The 27,966-nt window shown below is 30.3% G+C and overlaps 1 long non-coding RNA gene across 4 annotated transcripts; it reads left to right on the top strand.

The window, feature by feature from the left end:
• The first annotated feature begins 321 nt into the window (after window positions 1-321).
• Window positions 322-27,912, top strand: LOC103851692. 4 transcript variants are annotated; one of them, XR_629814.3, is made up of 5 exons: window positions 323-10,638; window positions 10,798-10,920; window positions 11,001-11,908; window positions 12,007-12,093; window positions 12,158-27,912. It is a non-coding gene; the product is annotated as an uncharacterized LOC103851692 (long non-coding RNA). The 4 variants fall into 4 exon arrangements; XR_629815.2 differs by having other exon boundaries at window positions 2,512-10,638; window positions 11,001-11,106; window positions 11,931-12,093; XR_004454975.1 differs by having other exon boundaries at window positions 322-10,638; window positions 10,743-10,920; window positions 11,001-12,093.
• The last annotated feature ends 54 nt before the right edge of the window (window positions 27,913-27,966 follow it).

The raw sequence follows: 27,966 nt of genomic DNA on the forward strand, positions 1-27,966 counted from the left end.
TATTACAAAAATAAAACATTATTTAACTTTTTAAATTCTAGTACCTAATATAATAAATTTAATTCATAAAAAAATATTGTAAAACTGATATAAAGTATAATATATATAATGTATATATATAATTCTTTACATATATGTATGTATATGCATATAACAGATCGAGATAGATATATGTTCCTAAAAATATTGGTATTTGTGAATTGCTTTTTTTTTATATTGTATTTTAGTATTTGATTTGTTTCGTAGAGTTTCGGATATCCAGATTTTTTGGTTCAAATCAAAACGGATAACGAATCAAATCAAAATTTATGAATATTTTGTGCTCAACTTTATCCGTAAACAATAAAAATAATATATATATAGTTTGGTTTTTGATTCTTTATCTATTTTTATTTGAACCGAAAAATCAAGAGTTTTATTGGAACCATTATGTGAGTTTTATATTAAAAAACGCAAAATACGTAGTGTGAACATATTTATGAATATAGTGTGAACGCGTTAGCATATTTATTATCAAATCATTGTGAAGCTGCCACGTATCTATTATAATATGAATGCATTTATTACAATGCTTCTCTTCTAATATGTAAGGGATTTCTTTACATTTTTGTCATTTGTGCTTTCCGGCGTCTTTGTAAGAATATTCGAAATAGGTAAGGTTCTTTTTGTGGCCGAGTTAGGCGAACTCTCGCCTACAGGCCAACTGCTCTTTGCGGCTACTTCTGTTTCACAAAGCTTAATCGTGTGTGTTGTTTCTCCTCATGTCATTTATTGGTTAGCTGTGGTAAAACCAATTCTAACACTATATCTATATCTATATCCTTTAACAAAAAAAAAAACACTATATCTATATTTTTTTGTATATGTTTATATGTTTACAATAGAAACAAAAAAAATGCTCAATCATAAAATAGTGTCCATTCCTAACATCTTTTGGAATTTGGATTGATCGGAAACGTTTTCATCTAACTGATTAAACAAAGCATGCATTGTTTGCTTATAAATCATAAATCGCTATATAAAGAGTGTCAAACTATGATAGCTATATACACGTCTAAGAACTTTCTACTAGTCTTTCTGTTTTAGTCGATGGATTGTTCGAAATTAGAAAATCAGAATCAAAGGAGGCAACGTTCTTCGCAAGTTCGCATCATGGAAGTAGTGGAGAAGTCTTACTTGTCTTTTGTTCACCAGTAAACCCTTCTTGGATTTATTAGACCTCACCACCTTTTGAAATAACCATCTTTTTAAACATTAAATTTCATACGCTTCAAATTATATAGTAACGGGGATAGAAACTTAGAAATGTAATATATGTGCATATCACCGAAAGACGACTCGTACGTATCGTTTGGTTTTGTTTTTGACTTTTCACTACTTGTTCTAATGGAATTAGGTGGTGTTGTGCAGAATAATTTTTTTAATTTAAATTATATTTTATTAATATTGTATATTTCATTATTTTCTTACCAATATAATAAAATAAATTGATTTAATGAAACATAAAATTAAGATAAAAAATATTTTTTATTTTAAATTACATTTAAGAAAATATATGTATATATTTATAATTATAATCTTAGATAGATTTTTTGTCTATTCATTTTGGTTGAATATATTAAATCAACTTGTATAAAATAAATAAAAGAATTGATATAAAATATTGTAATTATCAAAAACTAAAACTAAACAGTATTTTTATAAAACTTGTAGATATATAAAAGAAACTAATGATATTATGATTTAAACTTTATAATTTTAAAAAACAAAATTTTAAAATTTTGGTAATATTTTTTTTATAACTATAAAAAATAGAATTAATAATATTTTGAAATTTGTAATGTCATATTTGAATATATTTATTTTAATGATGAGGAATGTGTTATTACCATATTCTGAAGAAAATACTAACATTAAAAATCAACACTAAATGTAATTTATGAGTTATTACAATACTCTATAAAATTTACCAAAAATATAAATTAACATTAACATAATTGTCCATGTCATAAGCTATGTTATCAATTTTAGTAGCCCATATTATTTTTTGAGAAAGTGATTGTAGTGATGACATGTGACAAATCATTTTTCAAATAATGTATACCAGGTCTTTTCTTGTACTATGTACAGTAATAATTTCTTAAAAAATTAAATTATAATTAAAAAAATTAAATTTTATTAATATTGCAGATTTTCTTATTTTTATAAATATTTTAATATAAATTTGTTTTAATTAAACAAAAATTCAGATAAAAATATTTTGTTTATTTTAAATTATTAAGAATTTATATGTATATATTTAAAATTATAATCTAAGATAAATTTTTGCCTATTTTTTGGTTAATATATATTAAATAAACTTGTTTAAAATTAATACAAATTTCATATAAAAATTGAATATTAACAAAAACTAAAATAAACAGTATTTATAAAAAGAATTAGATATATAACAGAAAATAATGATTTACGATTAAAATTTATATTTTTTAAAAAATTGTAATTTTTTGAAAATTTAGTAATAAAAATTTATAACTATAAAAATTGAATTAAATAATATTTCAACATTTTTAATGTCATATTTGAACATATTATTTTAATGATGATATATGAGTTATTATCATATTCTAATAAGTTTACCAAAAATATAAATCAACATTAAAAATGCAATGCATGACTTATTACCATATTCTAAAAATTTACCAAAATATAAATCAACATTAAATGTAATTGTCCATTTTATATTTAGTCATAAGTCATGTCATCAATTTTAGTAGCCAATTTTGTGTGAAAATGATTGTAAAAAACACATGTAGCAAATCAATTCTCAAATGATGTCTAAAAAAATGATTATATTGATATGTCTATAAATTTAAAAATACATTATAGAGTGGCGATTCTTTTATGTGGTCATCACTGACGCGGAATAAGAAAAAAATAGAGGAACCAACCTTAAAAAATATTATTATATATTTTTTAACTAAAAAATATTATTATTATTATTATTATTATTATTGTTATTTTTATAATAATATTATGTTTTTCTTTGATATTTATGAAGTGGAATATTTTTTAATGCTGGATAATTATTTTATTACAAACTGTGAGAAACATCAAAGACGATTTTACAGTCAACGATTTTTTTCTACCCGACTTATGAGGATTCACTCCTTACTACATCACCAAGTCATCCAATGAGATCCAAGTTTGACGGTACTCCTTGCGGCATGATGCAGATCTCTTGTAAATTTTTTTCTTTATTAATTCGCATAGTTCCACGTTTTCTGGTGCTCAAAACCTAAACAAATATAAGTATTAATGAATTTTTAGTCAAAAACAGATTAAGAATTGAATAACTTATTAATTATTTAATTTCTCACTAGTGTTGCATGGATATTACCATTAATATGTAGTTTTTAATGGACCATTAATTGGTAGTTCTCATGTTTAATTTCATTGATGAAGACTAATAAAAAGTTACTTATTAAAAAAAGACTAATAAAAATTAATGGCGTCGGAATGCAATTGAAATACCCATATGACCAAGGTTTTTTCCCCACTGCCTTATGGTTTATTTAAAGTAAGTATAGTTTCATATGCATTAATGTATAAACTTTTGATATAAATTTTAATATGAGTGGTGCCTTTCATGCAGTAATATGATAGATTGGGTATCCGGTTAAAGAATTAATGTCAAAGAATATATAATATTGCAGATAAACAAATAAATGCTGAATCTGTACATGTTTGATTTTTTTTTTGGATCATATGGCCTTCCTTCATGTTTATCTTTAGGCACATTCATTACATGAAACAAAAACTTAGGTGATAATTTATTCAGTGACAAGGGACCATCGCAACCACACAAAAAAATATGTCCTTTTCTTTTTTCAATTAATAAAATACCTTTGCAAAAATAAATTCATCTGTAAGATCTCTCTCACACACTATATATAATACCTTTGTCTTTGAAAGCCCGTAATTCTTACATTTATACTGTTTTTCCATTGATAATTTTTATATGCATAATCTATATTTGACTGTTCAATATTAACATTAGCACAATTCTTCAATACAGTTTGAGACAATTGTGTATGTAACGTTAACTTTATCACAATTCTTCTATACAGTTTGAGACATTTGTGTATGTATTTATGGACCAATGTCGAATCATACAGAATAAAATATCAGCAATTCATCAGCAAACGAAGATTTATCCAAAAATGATCCAATACTTTAAGAAATAATTGGTCCCATCATGGCTTTTGCACACTTGCTTATTTCCCTTTCTATCGAGTTGGGACATGTCTGGCAATCTATAGATTATTCTTATATCTAATCGAACTTGTTTGTACGCGGTAAGCAAATGAACTTGTTTGTACTTGTTGAATACACAAATAATAAAAAGAGAGTAGTTTCTTTTATGTTCTTTTGGTCATCAATACATGTGGGCTCAGCTTTGGTGCAATGCAATAACATTGAATGTATCCGTAGAAAGAAGAAAAAGAAAAGTTTTGCTTCGATCATCGACCAAAGATGCACCTCCCGAAATTCCCGACCGGGCATGTAACACAATTGATTCATCTATTTAATTTCTCTAAAAGTATTGCCTATTATATTACATTATGACATATATTATTATTTTTTTCAAATCATTTTTACATATTTTATTATTATTATTCGGTCGTTATTTTTATTTATGAATAATATATATATATATGAATTTTTGCTAGTATCCCTGACTCCCAGCGCGGCACATGCACTATATAATATATGAAAATACACACTTATCTCGAACACTAACACACATCGCATAGGTTGCTAAAAAAAACACACACACACATCACATATAAGAACAAAAAGGTTTGCCGTTATAATCTGCAGACTGCAGCGAACCTAGACATATAACTTTTATTTTGTCTAGACACATACGTATTAAACTATTAATTATGGGTTCTCGTATTATTATACACAAGCCAAGGTATTTTTCTAATTCTATATGCGGGTAAGGCGGTTTTCTGAATCTTGATACTGTGAAAACAATGCAAATCTCAAATGTTTATAGTACGATAAGTTATTAAAAGATTTCATTTTACTAACTGTGAAAAAATGGTAACACTTGAATCTCCCACGTTTACCGTTTGTTATACTGTGAGCAAAGAATTTGATTGGGTTAGTTCTCTTTGAAGGTTTTAAGTAGTTTGATACTTCTTTTTTTTGAACACCAAGTAGTTTAATACTTTAAATCTATGACAGGTCTACACAATTTAATTTGTCGGACAATTGTGACAAAATGTACGTTATTATCGAGTTTCCAAAATAAATGTGGTCATCATAATTCTACATAAACATAGACAAATTGATTTATTATATCATAATTCTACATAAATATAGACAAATTGATTTATTATATCCGAACGTATACTTAACATCTAAGACCATCATTATCGCTAAAAACTGTTTACGGTTTTTTAGGCAATTTTGTTTTTTTATATTAAAAAGCGAATCAATCGCGGACCGTCACATGTCGGTAGGGCCCGCGAACAGTGCAAAAAACTTTCCACAATCGTTTCTTAATTTATGACTTTTGAGATCGAGTTTTATCAAGAAAAGTGGATTCACCACCTAAGAAATCTACTAAAAACTCCCGTTAATTATGTCCTAACAACTCACTTCAACATATATATAATAAAAGAAATCAATATACTAATAAGATTGCATTCGTTTTGTTAGTATAATGTCTTAGGTAGACGATAAACTTGTACCACAGAGTCTTGTACTATTGATCAATTAGGGTAACCGATTCCCTGGAAAAGAAGGATTACACATTTTCTAATGACGTTGTCAATCCTCTGTCCACAAATAGATACATAATGTGAACGCTACAGATGAGACTCAAATGATAGTTAATGATACTTTCTGGATTTGGAAGTTGGAGATCTATATGATATGTTGTTTATTTAGTTAACTAGGTGGAGACCTGCGCAAAATTAAAAAAAAAACTTAAACGAAACTCATATTATCTACAAAAAATAGTTCATTATCATTAGTTTTATCAATAAACGAAACCTGCACTCACACCTGTATTTATAATCTCATCTAGTGTTATTAGGTTGGTATTCTTGCAGTACAAATAAGCTAATATACAGTGTGAGTGACTAAGAGTTTATATATCACCTTAATTAGACTATGGATATTTTGTAAATCAGTTCTCCATATGATTTTTCATCCTAAATTCACGTATCCTTTGAAACATGATAACTATTATATTATTATTACCAAATATGGGTAAAACTATATAAACAATCAAATTTTGACCAACAATTAAGGTCTTGTATAATCTTATAGATCTAAATGAAAGTAATGTATCATTTCTATTTTGGAATGTTACTAACATCCCAATTACTAATAATTGTAATTTATTAGAAATTTCCATATCTAAGAATGATTGTAATTTGTCCTTCCAAATCATGTTTGTAATGTACACTCTCGCTAATGGATATTGATTACGGTCAAGTAAATAAGATGAACCGTAGGCATTTTGAATTTTTTTCATGTAAAGTATTCAAATTGATCATGTAAATCTGTCAATTTACATGACATTTTCATACAATCATGTGGGTCTCCTCATACGCACTTCATTTGATCTCTTAAACTTAATCTATATAATCATTTCATATACTGCACATAATTTTTTCTAAATGAAGTTTATGAATAAATACGTTATAGTAACACTAAAAATATTGTTTTTTAGAAATATTAATATGGATTATAATAGTATATAAGATACAAATAATGGATGAAACATGTTTTGTTATTCATATATATCGTATTGTTAAATATCAAGCATATGACTATAAACAAAAATGAATTATGCGTATAGTTATAGTCTTTTTATGAAAATAAATTATTCATATAGTTATTGTTAATAATTGGTATGACTAATGGTATTTCTTGTAATTAGTCTAGTGATTGATGGTTTGATAGTTAAGTACCTTACAATCTATGGTGGTGACACCTAAGTAAAATGACATGTTTGTAAATAACTTACAAATTAAAGGTTAGATTTTAAAGTGACATGTTTGTAAATAACTTACAAATTCTTTATTAATAAGTAAGGGATACAGCTCATACAACTCAACTATACCGACATTGAAGTGTTTCCTTTTTTTTTTTTTTGTCAACTTTGAGTTTTCATTAACGTGCCGTAAGGCATTGTTTTACAAGATGGCATCAAGTTTTTACAAGTTAAAAGCCTAAACAGAGAAATAATAGTAAAATACAGCCCATTTAAAAAGGAAACTCGAGAAGCTTCAAACTCTCCACGTGCTCTTTTCCTTTGCAAGGTGGAAGACTTCTTGGACACGTGTCTGACACGGATTTAACGCCTGACACAGTCACCGCTTCAGAGCTCCACTGCCGGAAATCTCTCTACACTGCAACTCGTATTCCTGCTCCCGCCGGAGTTTCTCTCTAAAATATGAACAGAGCAAATAAGGCAATCATGGCCTTTGCTCCATCCAAGCATCACAAAACTGCTGGAGATTTAGCTGGGGACCTTCTCTGTCTCATATCTTCATTAAAACTCTGATGCCACAAAACCTTTCGCTCAAACCTCAACTACTTGACTGAAAATTCTTTATTCTTCGTTGATTTAATCAGGAGAGACTACAATCCGATGAAGATAGATTTTTTGTTGGACTGTTATCAAAACACCAACTCTGCTAAATCTTCTTCAAAAGGACCAAAGAAACCCAATAAAACTCAATCATCCCTTGACAAAGAAGCTTTACCTTGAACGCCTATTTATGGCTACTGACTCTTATAAAAGGATGTTCAGTTGAAACAAAGAACAAAGCATCCAATCAAATAATTGATGGAATTAAACACGAAGAAACTGCGAAAGGAAAGAACTTTCAAGAACTTTATTCATCTTCAACCTTATCGGAGAAGATAGGAATGACAAACACTCCGATTTGGATGAAGCTACACAACAAAATCGCCTATGCGAACAAAGAGTCGCCTACGCGAAAACGAGAGTCGCCTACGCGAAAACGAGAGTATAATACAACCCAACGAAAACAAAAAAAAACAAAAGGTTAGGCGACCGGTGGCGGAAGGCCACCGGCCACCGGAACAAAGATCTTAAATCTGTAACTTTTTAGAAAGAGATCGGAGAAAACAAGAGAGAGAAGTTTTCGAATCTAATGTTTGAAGTGTTTCCTTACATTATGATTTTTAGACCAGTCTACAAATATTTAAATGAATCTTGCATAAATCCATAAATGATATATACGTAAAGTAAAGAGAGAGTTACATGATGGGTTACTTTGTCATGGACCTTTAACATATTTAGGTACTTTACACTTGAGGTGTACTATTTGACTTACTTTTGATTTTTCACTTCCATAAATACCCTTCTCGTGAACGAATTTTTACTAAATGTTACGTTTACTTTTCAACCAAATCTCACAGTCTGTTCAAGTTTAAAGTATGAAAGCGACCATACTTGCATTATTCCTCTGCTTGCAATAAATTATTAGGTTTATTAATAAATATGAGATATGTTGTGAACCATCAGATTAAGTTATTTTAAAACGAATCGGATGGTTGGTGTTACATCAAGTAGAAACCTACTATCTAAAAGTGATAACTTAGATGAAGTAATTGCTGGCTTTCTTTCTCGTTGGGAAAGAACACAATATCTGTTCAGTGAAGGTGTGGTAAGGATTCGAAACCTAGATTCAACATAAACTGGTATCTCTAAGTAATTGTGCTATTGGTCTATGACTATTCCTTGCTCGGTGTGCAGGTCCGCATGGTCAAGAGATGGAAAGTGTGGTTGGGCGAGTTGTGGTCAGCGGACATGTTTGCAGCGGAGGCCTGGCCAGGAGAGTTGTGTTGTGTAGAAGTGTGGTTGGGTGAAGTGTGGGTGGGAGAATCGTGGTCGGGTGAAAAATGTATCGGGTATGCGGAGGGCTGACACACTGGGTTGTATGCAGTGATCGGATGATCGCTGGTGATGATTTCGTCTGGGTGGTCAAGCAAGATGTGGTCGGTGGTTAGTAGGCTAGACCGAGGGTTGTTTGAAAACTGCTCAGCGTTGAACTAGCTGCTAAGTGGAGAAGTAGGTTCGATATCCTGAATTGAGTTCTTGATGTGGTCAGGGTTTTCTGGGTGAGTAGAAGTGGTATCCTGCAAACAATACATCGTATCTTGACGAAAACTTTCTCCGCTTTCTGCATAACCATAGAAGGAGATCTAGTTGTCAACAATAGCCATAATCATGGGATGAGGAAATTAAAATCAAGTAAGAGAGGTCATACTCTTCATTATGATTTATATAATCAACGATTAACACCGGTGAAACATTGACAGGAGATTGTGTTTTCGTCGAGAAGGAGGAGGTGGCTGCCTTCGCAATTCCGCTAGAACAATAAAATGAAGGGGGTCTAGGTCAGAGAATGAGATGTTGGGTCACGATAAAAGAAAAATAAAGAGAAAGAAAAGGTAACTAAATAATTTTTAGTTTCGGGGGTAAATAAGACAATAGCACATAAGAAAGTATATCACATGGAGAAAGTATGTTAGAATGTTACGGAGAAAAGATAAAGTATGCTAGAGCGTAAATTTTTCTAAAGTAAATCTCTGACTTATATGATTTGAAAAATAAACAATAATATTCATCGACTAGACAACTAGTAGCAACTTTACAAACTCAATAATCAATCAATCCATAACTTAGAAGACAAAAAAAAAGAGAGAACAATCTTTGTTCTTCCGCTAGAATAATGTCACATTCTACATCAATGGTTCAGACACAAACTCGTAACTGACTAGATTAAGTTGGTTCGTACAAGTCCACGTATCCTCCTCATGCTTCACCGTGTTTCCGGTATGGCCTCGTATCGATACCTGTCGCAGTCTTGACCACGACATGCTGCATGTAGAGACCCACTCAAAAGTGATTGAATTAAAAAAATCCAAAAGAAACAAAACTCATACAATAGCATTAATTGTTAAAAAAGCATTAATTGTTTTAAGAATTTTACTTTAATCTGTGTAATGTATCCCTTATATACTAAAACACAAGTCAGTTCACCACTAAAATTCTGACACATGGCATTGGTTAACAAAAATTAGTCGATTAAATTCTTTTATTTCATTCCCTATTTTTCTGCAACTCTAACTACTTAAATTTCAATTCTTTCGGGATTTTCATCCCACGTTTCAATTTTCTTCTTCATTATCAAACTGTTTTTTTTCTCTGTATAAACAACAATCTCTGATGTCGAAAAATAAATATAGCAATCGGCTAAGTTATTCTCAAACTCCACCAGATTGCTCTTCCTTTTTCTTTATGTTCTCATAGGTTCACATATGGTGGCTCTGCAACTTTTTAGACGACCAAAATAGACAAGAACTTCTCAATCTTCTTATTGATATTCCTTTTTGTCTATATTCTCACGGTTTTTCTGCTTATCTTTTCTGAAATAATCTTTTTAGAAATGATTGAATTACTACTGTACTTTTCCATTGCTTCTAACATCTTTTTGTGACAGTTGTTACATTCTCACGATGATTTTTGAAATCTTTTAATTAACAGGAACGCTAGTTTCTCACCATTTATCAGTAATGAAAGTGACAAATTATTTTTCTACTTCTTTTATCTATAAACTGATTTTCATATCTGCTTTGTGACTTATCTTTAGGAATTTTTTTTTATCCATTTGCTACCAAAGCAGAAAACGTATTTGAAAGCAATTGACAAGAAATTGTTATTATGCTTGCTTCTTAAAGGATTTCAAGAATCATCAACAAAATTTGAAGCTAGAGAAGACATTGCTAACAAATAAGAAAATGTAAAGAAAGAATTCAGTAAGCATCTTGAATATTATTGAGCAATTTACGTCAAAACATGAGGTAACAATAAGCACTTTTATTCTATTATAAACGTATTGTCGATTTTTACTAATCCATTCAATTTTTCTCTATATTCATAGGAAATTGTATATGAGTGATGATTTTGATAATGTTTGGGAGAAAGAAGCAGATAAAAATTTCAAAACTTTTGGATTGGATGAAAATTAACAGCCACAACAAAAAATGGTAATGAGAAAAATATAGAGTACTTGGAAACACTAGAAGTAAAATTATCTGATTTTATCCCCCTATATATAAATTATTGCAATTACTAATATAATTTAAATAAGATAAAGTATAAAGAGATCACACATTTTTTAAATTTAAAATACAAATTTGTTTCGTGCTTTAGCACGGGAGTAACACTAGTAACTTTATAAGTGACGTTGACATTCTCGTCACCGGCTTGTATAACCGCCGGGAACAAAAACTCCGTTCCTGGATATGCTTCTTAGATGGGCCTTAATCTAAGCACAATAGTATCTGTTTCCCAAAATAATGGGCCCATTAAAACAATTCCAACGAACTGTCGACAAACTGGTGGGTGGGAATGCAACGGTCGAACACAAAGACAGAGCAAGCCTGTCCTCTCTTCCTCCTTGATTAAAAAAAAAAAACCAAAATAAAGATCAAAGATTCGTCGTCTGCAAACACACACAAGAACCCTGATTGGTCCCTCAAATAGTCTTCAAGAAGATTAAAAAGTCCATTGAAGACTCATTGACGGCGACGATGATTCCACACTATTCTTGGTTCGGAGCGATGAAAGTATATCAACTGGTAAATCTGGCAAGCATAAGGGTCTCTCAAGCAGAGCTTCGTCAAAGACTTATGCAGCTTCCCAAATACCTCCGAGTCGCAATCCGCCACTGCATTCTCCGTAAAGACGCTTCCTTAAGCTCTGACGGAACGTTGATGCAGTTAGAATATTTTGATTGAATGCCTTCTGATGAAATTGAGGACCACACAAGAATGTCCCATTGACCAGGTGTGATTTTTGTGTTTATCAGTCTTTGGATTATGGAGGGAGAGCTGCCTCCATCCACAAATGGCTATGAAGGAGTTTTCTACATTTACTTAGTATAGGTATGGATGCTCAAGTGGTTTACGGGTTTCACAATTTGCGCAATGAAAAGCCATACCTTGCGAATGGCCGGCCCTATCGCCAATAAAGTAAATACCAAATTTCTTTAGTGTTTGATGATTAAACAAGAACTCTAACCTTTTGTTGTTGCAGATTATATATTCTGGCTACGGTTGGTCTCAGGGCTAGTTCATGGTGCATTGCACAAACGACCCTGGTTCAAGGTCTTTATAAACACCAACAAAACATATGTTACAACCATAAAATGTGATATAAACCGATTTGTATTTTTGGGGGTTTAGGGGTCTCAAGAACATAATGACATTGCATATTAAAACCCTAGACTTATCTGAGTGGGAGAAGGTACCGGTTCCCAAAAGACATCTACAGCATAGAAACAATAACACACATGAGATACATTCTTAACTTGGGATTCTAATTATACATGTTTTTTTTGGTAAAATGTTAAATTTTATACCAAGTTTTAAGTTTTTGACAGCGATTACAATGATTAACAAGTAGCGGAATGCCAAAATTAAACTACACAACACAACAAAAACGACTTTGACAAGAAACCGAAATGGGAAAGCTATACTAACAACCAGCTAAGCAGCAGATCGGGCAAAGACCAAAGCGAGCTGGAAAAGTCGAAGAAGAGGAGATGGTTGCCGCGAGCTACCGAGAGATAGGCGCCCTCAAACATAGAAGTTATGTGTCCTGTAGCTTCTGTAACCCGACCCAACATAAACTGGCTCAAAGAATCGAAGCACGAACCTTACCAATAACACTAGACAGATGCACCCCCGACGGCACGAGAATAAGTCTCCACGATGCCGTCGTTTGAAAGGCAGATCTGGAGAATGCCATCTCCAATCCGACCTCTCGTGACGTCTACACCCATTGAACCGAACCCACATATAGAAGGAGCAGACCGCACAAAACTCACCTTCCGGGAATACGCCTACAAGAGAAGTGGCATACCGAGTGATCTACTGCCGCACGGAGACTAAACACAGCAGCCACCACATAGAAAAACAAGACAAAGCCGCACACTAAGTGGGATGAGAGAGCAATGCGCAAGGCCATACCGCCAAAAACTCCAAGGAGGGGGCAAGGAAATACCACTGGAACACTGGAATTGCTCCCGAAAGAGAGAAAAATAAGCGCCTCCGGCAGCACGCGCCACCGTTTACATCATGCGCTGCCACCATGAGCCACCGTTTATACCATGCGCTGCCAACACGCGCCGCCACCGACACTATGCGCCGCCACTGGGAGAGCCGGGAAATCGAGACACAACCCGACAACCGACGAACCCACGCGCCTCCTCTAGAGACCACCAGAAGAGCTTCAAGAGATAAATCTTTAACTCGCAAAATCTCAGATCTAAACCAAGCCGCCGATGCGCACACCACCGACTCGAGACGATGCCGGAAAGCTACACAGAGACCAGCCAAGCTTCTTGGCGTTACACGCAACTCCACTCTCACAGAAGATTGGCCAAACTCCGGGAAAAAGAACCCTAAAGCAAACCGTTTCCGAAGACCAGGGAGCGCAACCACCGTCCTCAAGCATCACCACCACCCTTGGGGTAGTGTAAGAGCTGTTCTACATAGTTATGGAAGCGGAAGAAACCCTTGGGGCGAATTCTCAAATAAGATTGTCTTGAAAAGGTAAAACAAACACATTTCTTATTCATAAACCAGCGATGGGCTTCTTGAGGTTTTTGGTTGAAACAAGGATGGCATGCTTCTTTCGTTATGGTTAACCTCATCTCTGCCAAACACATTGCACATCTGCTTCTTTTTGTAGACCAAACCCGGTTTATCAGAACCGGAAGAAATTTAAGGTTAAGAAATATATGGCCAAGACCAACACGTGCACGGTTCCCAACATATATGTGATACCAATCCTGCCATAACCGAGACAGATTGGATCAATCAAACATGCTATTTTTTATTTGTAGTTAACAGTTAATACTTAATAGTAGTAGGACAGTTGACTTGGCTCTCACATCTGAAGTCTAGACTTCAAGTCTAAAAATATTAGCCTATATTGAACTAGCCCTTATGATAAGGGATTTATCGAACCTGCCTACACCAGACGGTCCATATATACCGACCTCATAGCCATCATAACTAGGGATAGACCATATCTCAATCTGCGTTTTGATTTTATACTCAAATATATGATTTTACTTTTCATATAGGTTAGGTATGCATTTTTAACTAAGGCTAAGCATTTTTAACTAAGGCTAAGTCTTAAAACTTGTATATAAACGGAATTGAACAAGACCGAAAAAAAATATTTTTAATAGTTTGGAAGAAATTTATGAAAGTTAAATGTTACTTGTAAATTAATACTACTTTTAATAGTAGAATATTTTAGAAATCATACAAAAATGTCTCATACTAAGAGCATCTCCAATGGTGCTTCATTTTCCATTTTTTGCTTCATTTTTTACTCCATTGGTACTTCATTTTTTTTTTCATTTTTTTCAAATTTTGAAGAATTGAACAGTACTTCTTTAAACTAATCCTTAACTTGATTTATTGTTATTTTTTACTTAAACAAATTAAAAGTGTTAATGTCATCCAATTAATTTTAAATTCTACATCATTACTTTTATCTAACTGAATGTTAATAACGAAGAAAATGAAATTTTTGGTTTCTAAGAATTTTATGTTCGATTTAGAATAATTTAGAATAAAATAAGTTCATTTTTGTTTTAAAATATATTTTTAATCACTTAAGAGATATATGTATTCAGTGCTTTTTATAAAATATTTTATTTATTTATTTATGTTAAGTGTAATAATTGTATTATATAATGATTATTAATTTATAATAAATAGTAATTGGATCGAATTAACGTTAAAACAAAACAGATGGGTAAAATTAGTAAATTTGGAAAAGTATAAAGTGTTACTAATAATTAATTATAAAGTTGTGGTAGAATATACTTAGAATATTCCATTTTGAAGAAAAATATGAAGCAAACCATTGGAGAGCATGCTGCTTTGTTTTTTGAAAAATTTCAAATTTTGAAAAAAAAAAGTTAACCATTAGAGATGCTCTAAAAATGACTTCAAACTTTTATCATGTCTTTCACTTTTTTCCCATTTCACCCCGTTCTTCAAACAACAGTGAAATGGGGAATTTTTTTGCAAAGCACTAAATCATTTGTCCCTTTACATGAAATCATGTTTCGAATTTCCCCCATTTGTCCATCTATTATCATAACATCTATATATATATATATATATACTATTAAAGCAGAATCCTTCTTCGGATTATGCCTCTCACTTTTTCAATTAATTACAAAATTTTCCATTACTTTTTTCAATTGGTTTTAATGGTTTTCGGAAATTAAAAAACCAACAAATTAGAAAGAAGTTATGTTTCTGCCCAACTAAACAAAACAATCCAATAATTTAAACAATTTATCCATCGTGTTTAAGTCCATTTCATGTATTTTTAAGCCAATGTATCCATCGTTTTTAATTGCTGCATACAATAAATTCAAAAGATAATATATAGAAACAAGATTTTCTGATTTAACTAAATTAACTTGATGAACATGCAGAAAATATATTTTGTTTGACATGGTAACTGAATTATCCGAATATTAATCTCAAAAGATAGAGATATTCGATAATAAAGAGAAGATCCTCCAACTTTCTCCTCAACTTTCTCCTAAAACCTAAGCATTCTCTTTTGTCGGTTTTAGGATACTTAAACATGTTTTGGGTTGATTTATAGAAAACAGATAATATATAGAAACAAGATTTTCTGATTTAACTAAATTAACTTGATGAACATGAAGAGAATATATTATGTTTGACATGGTAACTGAATTATCTGAATGCTAATCTTAAAAGATAGAGATATTCGATAATAAAGAGAAGATCCTCCAACTTTCTCCTAAAACCTAAGCATTCTCTTTTGTCGGTTTTAGGATACTTAAACATGTTTTGGGTTGATTTATAGAAAACAAAAGTTGGTCGTTGATTTGTAAGTCCAACTTACCAGTTTCATGTAATTATTGATCCTATAGGCTTTAAACCTCAGTTTTTACTTTTTTTTATATTCGTTAACATAAACATGGATAATTTTTGTTCTTATTAAAAATGGTTATTTTATGAATTAATTTTAAAATGGTTCTTATTTTGTATTATAAATGTTAATTTCAAAATAAACAATCTTGATAGTTTTCAGGAAGTTATTATATATTGTAAGAGTTTAAATATAATTTATTTTCATTATTAAAATCAACTTCAATATAAATAGATTTATAAAAGATAAGAAATATTACTATGTAAGATACTGATTTCTCAGTACAACGAAACCACAAGAATATTATATGTTAATATTTAAATTTAGCCGATTTTTTTCTAAAAATACAAAAAATGTGATTTTTAACTGTATTATCCAAAAACAGGTACCGTATCAGCACCAAATTAAACTCGAAACTTTATCGAGTTTTTAATATTTTATCACAATCAAACTGAGAGCTAAACTAATTAATCCGAAACCAAATCTAAATTTACAAATAATCGAACGGCCCCTATATTTTTTAATTCGTAAAAAACAAAATCACAACCGAAACCGAAAACCATAAAAAATAACAAATTACAGTCGAACTGAAAGTTGAAAGCACGTGCCTAAAAATATTAGTGAACAAATAGATGGATTAATAGATTTTTTAACGAAGAATATTCTGTGCGGATCAAAATCTAATTTCTAACTATATATATATATATATATATAATATTTATATACACGCAAAATGCGGTAGCTAAAAAGAACAAGAACGAGGTGCGATTATACCAGCACTAATGCACCATATTCCATCAGAACTCTGTAGTTAAAGCGTTTTTGAACGAAAGTAGTAATAAGATGGATGACCGCTCGGAAATTTCTCGTGTTGTATCCTTTTTTATTTCAGTTGCTAAGAAAAACACAAGAACGTGTTTATTACTGACAGGCCGGCGGCGATACGGCTAGATATAAGAGGAGTAGAATGGAGAGATGCGTTTATGCAAATACATCAAGAGCGTCCCTCACCGGTCTGTGGTCGCAAAGGATATTTGATTAATTGGCCTATAATCTCTTCTAATCATATTATGTCAAGATTGTAGTTGTGGATAACCACTTTCACTTCCACACGAAGAACATATGAAAAAGTATATACTTATTTACGGTATATTTAAAGACGACCAAACTGGCAAGGTTGGTTTCAGACAGGAAGCAACTAAGATTTTGGAGTGGAGGATGAGTAGACGGACACTCGTTGAAGAACATATATAATTGGAGTGGACCAATATGACTTGTAACTTTCATAAAGTACTAATTGCCATTTGTATGTACGAACCACTTGCAATTTTCAGTAGTGTCTTTTAGTACCAAATCCACTATATATAAGGGGTAAACTGCCTCTAAACCAATTAAACAATAACAAATTCATTTATATACAAATGAAATGTAATGAATAAAAAAAGATACTTACACCAAACTAATATAGGGCAAGAAAATACATTTCCACTACAAAAGAAACTACAATAAAAACAAATTTGATAACTTATATAACTGTCAAAAGACTTTTAGAAACCAATATAAGATTGTATGAGTCCTGTTTTGATGCTTCATATTACCACGTTGTTTTTCAACAGTGTACTTTCATATTAAATGCACAAATAATATAAAATATGAGTCTATGATCGGTTCGTCGCCACAACTTAACTAAAGCCATGTACATCAGTGAACCCCATGGAAGGGGTTCACAAAGTATTTTTTTATTATTCTTTTTTTCTGTTTGAATTTTGTTAAAAAAAAAATAAAAAATTAATCGGACCAATCGCGGATCGCCACACGCCGTGGGACCCGCATTACAGTGTTGACCCGGGTTCAGTGCAGTGAACTTGCAAGAGACATGTTCACCTCTTTTACTTATTTTAATATTTTTTTTTTCGAAAACCGTGTGAACTCCCCCATTGAACTCTCAATAGGGATGCCCTAAGGACCCGTAAGTTTGAAAAAGTAAGCATGAAGACAAAATATAAAAAGAAGTGAAATTGCATCCCATATACGTAATTTTTCCCTTAATTAACTAAATACCCTAAATCCCACAACATCATACCTTAGTTGTTAGAGACACAACTTGTCACATCATGTGTATTCACCTAATTTCTAACTTCTTTGTGGTTATTTAGCTAATTGACTCTAAAAAGAAACTACAAACGAAGATAGGGCCTGCTCAACGTATTGGTGGCCCCTAGGACAAATTGTTTTAGTCCTTAAAACAATTTAACGGCAAAACGAAAAAAATTAATAAGTTATAATACACTTTTTACGAAATTTTACCTTATAAATTTTATAAGTAGTATTTTATATATTTATAATTAAAATATAAGAGTTTCTGGGGGCTTTTGTTTTGTTAAAAAAATATTTTATAAAAAAAAATGTATATATATATATATATATATATGTGTATACATGCCCTTAGTTACTATTACATTAGTGAGCAAATAGATTAAACCGAGGCGATCACACCCATGGTTCCCTCATTAGAGGCGGCACTGCATGAATAAGAGCATCCACATTGATACGTTCTAAGTGAGTTTCTTATAATTAAATTTAAGATAAATTTTGTAAAGTAAGAGAAAAACTCAAGAGCAGCTATTCTTTAAAATATTTTCTAAGAAAATTTGAGATACCCAAATTACACTTGTATTTTAGCCTTTTTTTCTAAATAAAAAAATATTATTTGAGAGACTCCAAATCGCATAAATTTTTTTGAAAGTGTCACTTACTTAACACTTTAAACTTTGAAACTTTTAACCTTCAAAGTTGACCGGCTGAACATGTAAAAAAAAAGATTTATCAGTTTTGTTTTCAAAAAAAATTATTTAATTAATAAATAAACAATAAATTAAAAAATCAGAAAATTTATTTAAATCTCAAAAAATAAAAATAAATCAGTTTTTTTTAAATTAGAAAATTAAATAAAGATTTAGAAAATTAAATAAAAACAAAAAATTAACTAAAAGTTTAAAAAATAAATAAGATCAAATTAAAATACAGAAAAACTAAAAAATCATAAATTTCAAAAAAAAATTGAAAATTGATTCAAAAAAATTTTTTTTTTGGTCATTTTCAACGATAATGTCGGAAATTATTATTGGAGATATGAAAACAAAACCATCATTGTTAATGATTATGTAAAAAACCATCATCATCATTGGTAATATCTTTGAAATTTTTATTGTCAACAATGATATGTTATATTTTTCTAAAAAATCTTATAATTTAAAAATCTCATAAATTTTGCAACAATTAAACGGTGTACACCAATGAGATTTGTTCATTTGGTACATGGGTTTACTTTGATGTCAGAACCGAATCTTGTGACGTAATAGTAGGGAGGAAACACCTTCTTGCATTATAACCAAAGGCTCCACATCTTTCACAAGCATTTGGGATTCAGGAATATTCGACATCCACCCAACCGATATTGTCTTGCTTGTAATGAAGAGCAATTAGTTTCAGAAAAGGGTTTATCTAGCTCAGCTTCAACTAATATTTTAGATTTTTTCATATTTGTTGAATCTAAGAGAGGCTTATGTGTAAGCATTGGCTCTCCTAACCCGGATGTTATATGGCTAATGCATAATCTTGAGAACACATGGATATAGGATGTTCTTAAGATTAATCCACATTGGTAAGGTAGAAATCTCATAAATTTTGAAAGATTTTATAGAGCTTTAAGGGGGGCCAAAGGGAGACAATCATCAATATACCACACTCCCCACTGAATAACTTATTTGCGAGTGTTTATGAGGAATATGGAACAAGAAGAAAGAGTCACTTAGCTTAAGACAATTTTTCTTATATTACTGACCCTGTAACTTATTCAATAAAATATGAATGAGTCATCCAGGCGGGATCGGCAAAATGTAGTCTTCCTTACTCTTAGAGCCTAGTCTAAGAATCTTAGATGGATTTTTCACCTACGGCGTACCCTCGAGTTACTCTTAGAGCCTAGTTTAAGAATCTTAGATGAAATTTTCACCTACGGCGTACCCTCGAGTCGGTAATTCCATTCAGCAGTCCGGAAATTTTTTCCGTAGCTTGGTTCATGCGAGCTTCCCACCAAAACCAAAGACCACCTGCTTTGAGAGTCAAAGGTGGAAATTCTCCACCGGAAGATGCAGAATAACTTTCTCAGAAGCATCATCTGCTCGTTCTTTTGTTTCTGACCATTGAAAGTAGCTTCACCAATTGAAGGCCAAACAAAGCTATATAGCTTTTAAGCCTCTGAGATACTGAACCTTAGAGTTGCAGGGTTCAGGAGGTATTGTGGAGGCCTGAAATGGAGAGACTCCGATCATGATCCCAACACACAGACAAGCGATTTGATGTATTGATATTTTCATGGTTTTTGCTTCCTCATTTCTCATATTTTTCCTTCATTTAGCATACATCTAGGTGTATTTAGTGTCCTTGCATGTACATTTTCATTGTGGATCCTTTGAAACAGGTACTTAGGTGACTGGAGGCATTTAAAAAGGAAAACAAACAAAACAGAGATTTTGGAGTCTGGAATCTCGTATCGGCCATGACTAGCGGCCTATACACAAGCCATCATGAATGTGGGCTGTAGTGGTGTGCCTAGCGGCCTATACACAGGCGGCTACATAAATACAAAATGCTCGTAAAAATTAGGGGGAATAGTATCCTACACCTAGCGGCCAAAGCCCAACCTCTATGGCGACTCAAAAGTGAAGACCAAATTAGACACGGGGCATAGCGGCCTATACACATGAAACTACAAAAGGAAGCTGTAGCGACCAATACACATGCTGCTATATTGCAAATCAGCACTTGGCCAGTTTACTCATATTTATATGGGTTGATCCAAATCTTGTTTTAAGACCTATAGAAAGCATTTTAGAGAAATGAAAACTCGAAGCTACCTAAGCATAAATTTATCTTAGTTTTTTTGATTTCTTATGTATAAAAACTTGGACGTTTGTGAAACTTTATTGTGTTTAAGGATTTATTTTGTTAATCTTGTTTTTCTCTTTCTAATCTCTTGATTATCCATTAATCGATCATGATTTAAGTGGTTTCATAAAGATTAGTGAGTATAACCTTTTTAGCTTTGAGTTTGGTAGATTAGGGTGTAGTGCTTGTTATATGATGCTATGTGCTTAGTCTATACGATCTTTAATTGATTGGTATATTTAAATACGATCATAAGTTGTTTCATATCCATGAGATGTTTGATGAAATAGTTGAATGAACCAATCAATGTGTTTTACTTGTTTAGTGAATGGGAGTTGATGTTAGAGATGTTTAGTGGCTATTAGGACTTGAAATTCATGCATGAGTGATGGTAATTAAGCAATGACCATTGATGTTAAAAACTTGATTTATCATATGAATTAATATCACAAGAGTGAATTAGCTTAAACTATTGATATTTGGCCTAAAGATTAACAATTGTTGATTAATTAAGCATGGTAAATTAGTATTTGATCGTCTTAATCAATAACCTTGACCCAAAATATTTTTTCTTCTTTCATTGTCGTCGGTTTGACTTGAAGTGATTTTATTGACTTTTCCATTTTTTAGTTTTGTGTAAAAACATTTTATTTATTTGTTGAGACTAAAGAAGTTTGTGTATTCTTAATATCAATATGTCTCTAATTCTCTGTGAATTTGATCATGAATTACTAAACTGAATATAAATAATATGGTTTTAAGATCATAGACTTTGTTACAAGTTAGATACAAACCATATAATATAATAACATTTGCAGTCGACTGTTAAAAACATAAATTGAAATATGGTCAACAAACCTTATGAGTTTCGGTAACTTCGACCCCTCAAAACATGTTTTTTCCCTTAACTTTTTTCTCTATATTGGCCTATCAAAATCGTTACAAACTATGGAATGAGAATATTAAAGGTATGAATGGTGATCAAGGAACGAGGAACAATGCATTCCCTAACGTTCTTACAAAAAATTACCATTCACAAGGAATAATTTTTTCCTCTCTCCCATTTTTTCCTGCTATTTTATTCCTCTACATTCATTTTCTATTGATTTCTCTTGTTTCCAGAATGGTTACCTGTCAGACCTTTAATTAGCTTTGATGGGACCTAAGCTATAAAAAAAAAAAGAGAAAGTAAGGTTTCAATCACAGAAATTGTCAGCTAACGCTTTCGATTTCTTTACGCTAACTAAATCAAAACAATTTTCGTATAGAGAAAGTGACAAAATATATTAATACACTAAATCCTTTGCCAAAAAGATATATTGATAAATTAAAATGATTACTAATTAAAAAGCAAAAAATAAAAACGAAACATAAGGCCATCGGCTTTGCTTTTATCATCTTACTACCTATCTTTAATTATTTTCTTTTTTGAAAAAGATCTTTAATTATTTTCTCTTTAATCTTTTTATCTTCTTTTTCATATTTCATTTATTTCATTTTTAATTATCGTTTTAGGTTTATACACATAGATTAAGAAAATATTTAATTTTGTATATTTTCAAAACAAAAACATCATTTTTTATAAACCTAAGCATATTTCAACTAATAAAAATAAAATAGAAAATATTGTTAATAAATTTGTCATTAAAATTCTTAAACAATGTTTATTAAAACAAAAATTTTACTCTACAATGAAACTTAAACTGAAACAAAATGAATATTTTTTTCTTTACAAAACGGAAGCTTTAAAATTATTCTCAAATACTATTTGCTTGTAGCAGCGATAATTCTGACTAAAAAAAACACAGTACTTCTGTATTGTACATATATATATATATAAAGATTGGAAAATGATACTTTGGAAGTAGTATTTAGCAAAAAAATTTGGAAGTAGTGTTATAATGAAAATGAAAAAATGAAAAAGATGAAAAAGTATTATAATGAAAATAGTACTATATATATAACATGTGGGGGAGGGGGTGTCAAAATTATGTTGTTTCAAAAAGATTGAAATCAAATTATTAAGACGTGGGACTACCTTTCTTGTAAGAAAATATCCAATTATTCATGTCTTCGATAATAATTGTACTTCCATCTCTCAAAAGAAGAACATGCTTTTTCATCTTTTTGTTTTCTATTAATAAACCATATAGTATTATATTACACATCTTCCCTTCTTTTTTCCTTGCGAGGAGCTCCCTATTTTTTGTTATGTAATTTCATTAGTTAACCAAGAACTCTTGGTCTAGTGGTAATGGAAATGCCCGTTTTGGGTTTGAGTCGCCTTGGCCACCTTTCCGTCTATAACTATGTGTGTCCGGATGGAAGGCCTCGTGAGAATTAGTCTGGACTTACCGATTAGAATCCTCCATGAATATCAAAAAAAAAAAAATTCATTAGTTACAAATCTCTGCGCCAAAGCATATATCCACCCAAAAAATAAAATACCGGAAACCTTCTTTTTATCCCAAATATATATTTTTCGTACAATAAGTAGCTTTAAACTGATTTAGAAACTTCTATATTATTCATGCATAAACACAATTAATAAGCGAACACTTAATAGAGTACAAATTTGTGACATTTCTCTATATTCCACAATTATAAAATATTCAGTGTCGTTCCAATAATTTTAGTAGCCTAAAACAAAAACATTTTTATCTAAATTATCATAATATCTTAACGAGAAACATATATTTCAATAAAAAAATTGTGTTCAACTCACGATAACAAAATGCAAAAAGGGTTACCAAAACAAATGATTTTTTTCTGAAAATGATGGAAATTAAGAGAACGGAATTTAAGATAGCTAAGAAATTAAAACGTATATAGCCAGCTTAACTAAAAAGATTTGAGATGTCGTCCTTAAAAACTAATAAAAATTTGTGGTCTAAATCCTTTGCTCGTTCCTGGTAATACTATCGGAGCAAAAATTATTTTATATTAAAATTATTATATTTTAAAATAAAATTATATAGTGACATCGGAAATGTTTTTAGTTACCAAATTCATGTTAGGGAAGTTCAAAAAAAAAAAGTGCATGTTAGGGAATAGATAAAGACCACGACACCACATAATTCTTTATTGTATTTATACTTCTCCATAGTTATATCCAGTTTTAACTATTGTTATACTTAAGGATGCTTATAATTATTGTTAATGGGATTTGGAATAATACTCCCATCGGATCCTAATCCATACGTCTTACTTTATAGAATTCACTTATATAAAATTGTAATGAAAATGAGAGCTAACTTAACTGCAATAGATTAATGAAAGAGTGGGATTTGGTTGGAATCTTTGTCAGAACGTTGTTGCTTTAGCTTTTAATATATTAACTAGGTGATTTATTCGGTGTTTATACATGCATATAAATATTTACAAAATATATAATTTATAATAGTTAAATAATATTTTATTTTATTGTAAAAAGTTTGTAATTTATATGTATGTAAAATAAATATAATATTTTTTAAACAGACAATGATTTTGATCAATTCAATTAGTTCTTACGTATATGAAATTACTGATTTTAAATAGGATAAAATCAGTTAACTTTGTTGTTCTCCTTTAATTTGGTTCATTGTGTTGGATTCATAATATATTTTTCTAAAATTATGTATAACTTGTTACATGTTATTTTGGAAAACAAAGGGGAAAATGTTATAAGTGAATATAATTGTAAATTATGCATGGATATAAATATTTTTGACCAGACTAAATCATAATAGTTTGCTAATATATTTTTTTTTACGTGTTTGTTAGTTTTGAGTCGCTAGTGAATTTACATGCACAAAAAATAAACAAAAATATGTATTCTAAGTAATATTATATCACTGACTTAATTAGACCTCTCATTTTCAGTATAAAATCATGATTGATTTATATGAGTATATTAAGTTGTATATATTCGTCTAAAATGAACCATACAATTTTTTTTCTAATTAGGTTAAGCATTGATTATTTTTTTGTACATAAAACATAGTTTTAAGTTTTGGATATATTAATTTTGTTTGTAAACCTATGTTTTATGTATGCATATATATATATATGTATATATATATAAAACTTATAGATATTTCCTTATTTTTTATTTTTTTTTATGAAAATATATTAAATTATATTTGTGATATTTTTTGTCCACAAATTCGTGATATAGATATATTATATAGATATTTCATTTTTATTATTTAGAGCTAATTTGCTGAATATACTAAAAAGGCTGAGATATCATAGAATGGGGGGAAAATAGTAATGATAGGGGGAAGAAAATTGGAGGGATATTGTGTATGGAGTGCAAATATGGGATATTGAGTGTGCAGGGAATACAAATTCTCTATTATTTATGTGAGTTTTAAAAAAACTTAAAAGAAAAGTAAATTAAAATTAAAAACCCAGTTAAATATCTATTAAGCAAGAAAATAAAAACGATTTTACTAATGGAAATTATGTATAATTTATAAATCAATAAGGTTAATTTTCTAATTGACCATTATAAAAATTAACGTGAACAAGACAAGTATAAAACTGATTTTACAAATACTATTATAGAGATGTTTCCTTCTTCTATGATTTTTTTTATAAATAAATGTCATTTTCACATTTTTCACATAAATTAAAAATAATTAAAATGTATTTATGTTTTTAACAGTTACATTTATTTAACAAATAATGATTGAAATAAACTAAATTATATATAAATTCAATGTGTTTGTAATTAATACTAAGTTTACATTATACTATTTTTGTTTCAAAATGATGTATATTAGTTTTCACACATATTAAGCTTTGATTAAAAATTTATTCTCTCCTTTTTTAATAGATGATTTAGAATTGTGTACATAATTTTTAAAAAAAAATTATATTATCTAAACAAAAACATCATTAGTTTTTTACCTAACCACAATTTAATCCACAACATGATAGAATGTATAATATAACTGGCCATATAGCATTGTTGATAAAATTACATAGAAATTTGAAAACATCAATTAATCTGGAACAAAAAAATTCTCTAGAACTTCAAATATCAAAAAAGAAGGGAAAAATATTTTGTGATTAACTATTACCCAAGTTGTTAGTCAACTAAAACTCAATAAACACAGTACTTTATCATATTTCTTAATAAAATATATTGAAAATGTGAAACATGTATTTTTATAAATAATTTTTTTTCTAAAACCAAGTATCATTATGAAATAGAGAAATTAAATAAATTACATTAACAATATGTGGACTCAATAAATAAGTATTATATGTGTCATTAATGATATAATAAAATAAAAGGAATAATATTGACAAAAAAAAGAATAATAGTGTGGAAGTTAGGGGTGGGCACTTCGGTTATTTTATCGGTTCGGTTCGAGTTTGGTTCGGTTTGGTTAATTTGGTTCTAGAATTTTTCCAGTTGAAATAAACCATAGTTAATTTGGTTTGGATCGATTTCGGTTCGGTTATGTTCGGTTCGGTTTATATTCGGTTTGGTTTGTATTTGATTCGGTTTGTATTTCGGTTCGGTTTCATCAGATTTTTCTTAGTTTATTTATTGTACAAGAAATCTTTTAAATGTATGGTTGTCATGAAATAATCGTGTTGGTCATAATAAAAAATTAAGTATGTAAATTAAATTCAATATAAAACCAAAATAAAAACCTTTTAAAAAGTTACAAATATAGTTTATAACTTTATAAGAATTCAATCAAACGAAAATTACCTAAATAAAAAGAAAAAAATAATATTGTTGTCTCTTATAGCATTAAAAATTAAAAAAGCCTGGAATGAATCATTTTCCATGTGATATCATAAAAAAACCTGCAACAAATCATCAAATACTATACGAGTATTTATCTATATTTTTACTATAACTCTACACCCATGATGATTCCATATTGTTCTTTTCACTAACTAAAATTGAAAACAGAACACGTCTTTGAGAGAATTTGAAGTTATTAGAATTGACACCACCAAAAGGAAAAATATGCAGGAAGGAGAGTAGGAGACGCAGAAAAGAAACGCAGCAGGGAACATTTTTAATTTAGGATTTTAATATTTTGATATTACTAATATTTTTAATTTAAATAACTATAAAAACATTTCGGTTTATCGGTTCGGTTCGGTTTAAACCGAACTGAACTGAACCGTTCGGGTTGGGAAAATCTTCAACTGAATGATTTGAAATGGATTTTGGTTTGGTTCGAATCGGTTTCGGTTCAGTCAGTTCGGTTCGATCGGTTCGGTTCGATTTTTTTGCCCACCCCTAGTGGAAGTGAGGACGTACTAGCGTCAGTGATCGGAATAGACAAAAAGACCAAAAAAGAAGCAAAGTGATTGGAAATAATGGATTTATCGTTTGTACTTGGCGTGTACCTCTGAGTGGAAGCTGACAATGAGAAATGGACCCCTTATTGTCAATTATTTATTCAAATATGTTTTTAATCACTATTCAGTTTCATCTTAATTCATACCAATTGTACAAAATTTCGTTCCACGACAAGAATAAACAAAACAAATATTCCACAGAGATTCTTTCATTAAACAAAAAAATAAAAACGATTTTAATACAGTATACCAAATACAATAACACCTATTAACACATTTTTTGGTAATCCATATTTTTGAGATAAACAAATATATTGCAAATAAAGCTAATAGTTACTGATCGAGTTTGTGTGATCACATGTTTAGCGTGGTGTTCACATGGTTTCTGTTATATGTGGGAATGGGAGTGAACTCGCTGTGAAATAACCTCAAAAGAATAGGAATACCCGCAAATATAGCTTGTTGTTTTCACTTAAATTCACAGTCAAAGAAGAAATTTCAGCAATTATTAGTTGAAAATATACTATCTAGTGTCTCAAAACGAGTTGCGTGAAAATTGAACGCTAGCTTTTTAACAACTGAAACAAAAAAAAAAAGAAAATATGAACATCATAACTAGTGAAGTGTGATGTTTTCAG

This window comes from Brassica rapa, chromosome A02 (assembly GCF_000309985.2).
Source record: "Brassica rapa cultivar Chiifu-401-42 chromosome A02, CAAS_Brap_v3.01, whole genome shotgun sequence".
Lineage (NCBI taxonomy): Eukaryota > Viridiplantae > Streptophyta > Magnoliopsida > Brassicales > Brassicaceae > Brassica > Brassica rapa.